The sequence below is a fragment of the Amblyomma mixtum genome, chromosome 10, assembly GCF_055824585.1.
Source record: "Amblyomma mixtum isolate Tamu chromosome 10, ASM5582458v1, whole genome shotgun sequence".
NCBI lineage: Eukaryota > Metazoa > Arthropoda > Arachnida > Ixodida > Ixodidae > Amblyomma > Amblyomma mixtum.
The window spans coordinates 70,330,070-70,336,069 of NC_143021.1; positions in this window are offsets into that span (position 1 = coordinate 70,330,070).

Here is a 6,000-nt window from a genome sequence, read left to right on the forward strand (position 1 = left end):
TCAGGAGGCGCGCGAATGGAGGCAACTCCAGACCGACACCTTTCCTAACCCATATAAGTACCACATTATTTTCCCGGGCCGTTACGAAGGCTCCTGCATGCCCGTGGTGCGAAGAACGTCCCACAACATACCACATTACAAGTGGGTGCGTTGGGTCAAAACCATTGGAACTAAAATTCCCCAGAACAACGGAGCAGTGGGAGGCCACTCTGCTCAGCTCGGACCTTGCCATTCAGCAACAGCTGATCGAACAAGCCCGGGCGGCAACGATAGCCACTGGGGTCCTGAAATGAGGACACCACCCGTTCTGTAACCTTTCATTTTCTTAGTTTCTTTTACTTTCCTCAATAAATGTTTTCAACAACAACAAGAATGCCACTAGTGCCTCCACTACGGCTCGTACTATTCTGGAGCAGGCTTGGTTGCTGCGTTTCGCTGTAATCGCTTGTCAGCGAAGTGAACACAGCCCCATGCCTTCCCGTGAATAGCAGAAGCAGGGACGTCGCGGCCACATCGGCATTCGCAGGATAGTGCCGTGCTGTCGCTTATTTGCTCGCTTATCCTCTGACAACACAAAAAAAATTGCCTGGGGCTTAGCTAAGGTTAAGCCTGGATACCTCGAAGCGAAAAGCTCCGGTGATCCGCGTTAAACACGCGCTTGCGGCGAACGTCAAACGATGACGAATAGCGCGCGGCAGCGTGCGCCTGTTCTATAGGCAAGCGCGCCTTATAGTATACCCCTCCTTTCAAATGCGCACTGTGCACGGCTGCGGCGAAAGGTCATACAGTGGCGCAGATGCGCAGTAGCCTGCGCCGTGCGTGACGTCACTCATGCCGACATACGCCGGCTCACGCGAAGCGCGGTGTTGACTAGCGTAGTGAAGCTTTTCGCTTCAAAGGTCTTTCTGTCGTGGCACGCCATCCATGGCTTACGACACCACGCCTGTCACTCCCCTTCGTACCTCAAGCGTTTCTCTTCTTGTTGCGGCCACCAGTTCAAGCAGAGAGAAAAATTTCAGCGCCGCAGGATTCGTAATGAAGGAGCGCCGCTCTTGTTTCGATCAAGCCATCATCAATGAACAACTTGTTCTTGCATATAAAGTTAGATTGATAAATCTATACCTTTATGCGTTGTGTCTGGTTTGGTTTATTGGGGTTTATCGTCCCAAAGCAACTCAGGCTATGAGGGACGCCGTAGTGAAGGGCTCCGGAAATTTCGACCACCTGGGGTTCTTTAACGTGCGCTGACATCGCACAGTAGACGGGCCTCTAGAATTTAGCTTCTATCGAAATTCAGCCGCCGCGGTCGGGATCGAACCCGCGTCTTTCGGGTCAGTAGCCGAGCGCCGTAACCACTGAGCCACCGCGGCGGGGCGCGTTGTGTCTGGTGTATATTCGCAAGCTGTCATCTGGAATGCGAGGTCAAAATTTGAATGTCATTGAAATAAACTCCTTTTCCTGAAATTCTCTTTCTGTGTCGTCGCAGGTTTGCAGGTGGGGCCGGGCCCGAGCGTGCTCAGGGTCATTCTGCGTCGGGCCGGGCTTCCTGCCTGTAGGGTAGGGCCCGGGCCGAGCGCCGGTTCGAAATCGCGGCCCGTGCACACCTCCATTCAGAAACCTAACCACATTTCCTTTTGTGAAAAAAGAGCTATGTGCAGAGTTTAAATGGTGCAAGTATGAAGTGTTACGGCTCGGGGTAGCGTGGCCAGTTGTTGCGTCACCAAGGGGGCTCGTACAGGATGAGGAACAGTCTGAAGCTTGGGAGTTTGTGGGATATCAAAAACAAGCAGTTTTAATGGCAAGAAACTAAGACACTTATTTACATAAATTTACAAAAGAAGAGCAAGGAATCAAAAGTTAAAAGTTCATAGCGTCGAGCGTCTGGATGAGCCTATTACCCAAGGTTCAGAGCCTTCGTGCTCACTTTGGTCGCAGGTTAAATAGCCCAAGGCTCCGCCCTTTCACCAGGCGGCAATTCATCGCGACACAAAAGATCGGCACTACACAGCACAGCCAACGAAGACACCTGTGGTAGAGCCCACCCGTGGGAACTGGCGAGGAGGAAGCGTATGTCGCATCCCTGTCGCACTGTGTTGGCAGCTCGCGTCCATCGAACACAGGTGTGGCATGATGACGTCGCAGCCGCAGCTGCGCTGGCTTCCTCTGATTCGTTCCGGGTTTTTTTTAAGACGAGGGGCACCCTTTCTTCCCCGGTCGTCGGTTGCTTCTCGAAGGTCGTTGGCACCGAGCCGAGCGTGGGAAGAGCTTCCATCGACCATTTCCCAGCTGGTCATTCTTTTTGGTGGGGTCATCTTGGGGGTCAAACGATCTTTCGAAATTACCGCTGGTGAATCCACCACTGTTTTCATCGCGGGTCTCAAGATGGGTCGTAACAGAAGGTACAATGAAGCCAATTACAGACTTCTGTACAACAGCTAGAGAAATTTCGAAAGCATGTATACGTGATGCTAGTTGCCTCAGTCACAACTGATGCAGTCAAGTATTATTTTCTGTTTTTTTTTACCCAACAGACATGAAATATCTGAAGATGAATATGCACCAAACAAATCGATGCATCAATTGTGATGCCTGAAAAAAATTGCACGGCAACCTTTGAGAAGTCAACATGTGCGGCTTCTCCCTGCGTTTTTGATGTTTTTGTTTTTTTGGGAACCGACTCTCGCCGTTTTGCTATATTTTTACTTTTTATGACTAGACCAAGGCTGTCGCCGGACGCTCCCTCCTCAGTTTTTTTTTCCTCCATGCGTGCTTGTAGGCGTGCGCGCAACGCGCAGACGACGCGACCAACCGGCTACGCCCACCCTTCGCCCGTCAGTCAGAAAGACGCACCAATGGAGTGCTTTAGTGAAAGTTTTCAGTATGACGTCAACCCGAAGACTGCAGAAGATGAGGACGTTTGCTTCTGGAAGGAAAGAACGAACCGGCTTTTTGAAAGGTAAAAACGTAGCGAAAAGAGACAAGGACACAGAAAGACAGACAACACACGGCGCTAACTTCCAACACTGGTTTATTCCAGAAAGGAAAGGTGGTTTTTATATCGACATCAAGACCAACACGCCGTCAAACCATGCGCTAGCAATGCGTATCAGATATGCGAGCTCTTTTGCCAGCAATGAAACAGAGGGGGTACTAACAGAATCACCTCTCACAAGTGATATCCATTCCGCTTCTATGATTTCTCGTGTCAACCGGTTGTTGTGCACTTTTAAAACCATGCGTTGTTCAAGAAGTAGGGTGCCTCGATGCCAGCGCCGCCGTTCAGGGTGGTGCCATCCTTTGACCGCTCCAACGCCGCCTCTCTCTCCCTGCGGCGCCATTTTGAATCACAGCGGTCGGTCGGGCTGGTCTCAGTTGCTTGGTGCAAGCAGCTGAGCTTCCGTTTTGCGAGGCCCAGTGGCTGCGGACGATCGCTGGTGGCTTTACTTGTTTGACAGTGCTTTACCGCATGACTGAGGAGCCTCTCAAGTTCACCGAAGCAGCATGACGGGTTGTTGTGTGCCAATGTGCGCCGGGTCAACACGTAAAGGTCTACGCTGTTTTCGCTTCCCCCGAGACTCCGAGCGAAGGACAAAATGGGAAGCTCAAGTAAAGCGGGATGAGCCCTAGAGTACATTGCTTTAAATGTTACACCTCACTGTGCTTTTTTGCCACTCTGTCTCGTTCTGCTATTTCGTGGTTTGCATCTTTTTTTTTCATACTTTGTTTTCATGTTTGCGGCGAAGGTTGCAACACACTGTGCACAACAACATTTTTCCGCTAAGTCTTGCTGACTTATTTCGTGGTTTGAACCTTTTTTCATGCTTTGCTTTTATGTTTTCCTTTAAGGTTACGCCCCACGGTACATGCCCCACTTTTCTGTCCCAATGTCTTGCTTACTTATATTGTAGTTGGTGTTTTTTTCATGACCTGCAATTACAGTTGGCATTAAATGAATAATTTGCACTGCATTTTGTTTTGTTCTCTGTACCCTCTGTAAGAGGGTAGGCTGAAAAACTATGTTACATATTTGTCTTCATCAGTAATAAAGATCAACTTTTAGGTAGGAGTTATATTTTTCGAACAGCCTAACCCATCAGTACACAATTTTGAAGACAGAATAGAAAATACACTGATAGCCAACGTTAAAAACAGCATTTTTTAACAAAACCCTCTATGGTCGATTTTTTTCGAAAAGCGTGACTTTTCAATGTCGATTAATTCGATTTTGAATTTAAAATTTTCAGAATTACTGCAGTTTTTTAATGACTAAAATCCACCCTTTTTTGAGCAGGTTTACATGCATGGTTTATTAATGAATACCGATTGGCTTGAATAAAATAAATATGAAAAATATGTGTAGAATTGTGTTTCACAATCTGAGGAATCGCAGGTGCGTATGTCCATGGCGCAAGCGAAGTGTGCATGCGCACGCCCGCAAGAACATTCGGTGGTTGTGCGCCCCTCACAAAAACGAAACGAGTGAGAAACTTCCATTAATCCTTTACGCGATCGCCAACGAGGGGCGATTCGTTTTCTTCGGCCTCGAGAAAGAAAACGCAGGAGCAGTGACAACGGCGGCATCATTTGTATATACCAGCGCCCGCCCCATAAGCAGATGTAATTGCGCCCTTGTGAGCAATAAACGGGCGAGCAACTCGCAGTTACTCTTTGAAAAATTAGAAAGCAGACAGACGCCAGTTTTTGCGAGCAGAAGAAACGGAAACAGCTCGTGCGACGATAGCGAAACCAGCCGCAGCGCTCGGGCGGCTGACGACACGCAGGCGTAACAGAACGTGGGAATTAAAATCCAAAATATCGTGGAAAAAACAGAGGCAGCAATTTCTTCTATCCGCATGGAGCAGCGGCACCTGCCCGGCAACAGATCTTTAAAATATTAGCGCGTTTTTCAAACCAACAGACAGAACAGTAAATGTTCAACCTGTACCACCTGGGGCTCTAGAATTAAGTCATGCAATTACGTGTTCGACCCTGGGATGTTAAAATGGCTGTTATGAGTAAAAAAATACGCAGTGCGATGTTGATGAAAAAGACTGTTATAGTCAAAAGCACTCGCACGCTCGCCGAGAGGAGTGGCGCCGTTACACCCGCTAGCGCAGCTGATCCCGTGTGATTCAATATGGCGGCGCCCGCGATGTTGTCTCCACCCTGAGCGGCGGTGCTGGCGTCGAGGCACCCTATTCAAGGAGCGGTATGCAGTGACACCCACGGCAGTGGGCTGACAACCCTTTTCCACGCATATCATCTACGTCACGCCCATGCTCTCGAAGCCTATCATTCAGGCATCTGCCGGTTTGCCCTACATACTGTTTGCCACAGGAAAGAGGAATCTGATAAATGACATTTTCAATACAATTCACAAAATTTTTCGTATGTTTTTTCGTACAACCAACACCCTTTTTAGATTTTTTGAAATGTTTCGTACACAGATGACACAACTTCTTAGGCACCGAAAAAACCACTCTGGCTCCCGAACTCGGCGCTATTTTTTTTAGATTATGAGAAAGCTTATGAAAATAAGGAATGACGGCAACTTTTCCTTTCTTACTCATGGTTTCTTGGGTATCCTGGCCTTTTTATTGCCGACTTTCTTTAAAACACCTTCCGCCACAGGACATGGGAAGGGTATCCAGCATTCTCAAGCCTCTTACACTGCTGAGAAAAACTTTCATGCGTGAGGTGCGGGCAAGACTTCTTCAAACAATTAAAAAAATGAAAGGATAGCAATAGATCTTTTTACGAGCTTAGAATGGGCTGAATGAAAAGGTAACAATGGTTTTTCGCCACGAGGCTTGAACGTCCAGAACGTCCGGTCATGATGCGTTGTGATGCTGATGTCAAGGAATTGGATAACCCCATTTTCAGGTAGTTCAAAAGTTAGTTCAAGAGGATTAAAATGGTTACGAAAAAGAGTGAGAACATTAAGAACGTCATCCATAAAGTAACTGTCATTACTGTTAAGTACAATCAGAAAGTCGTCAA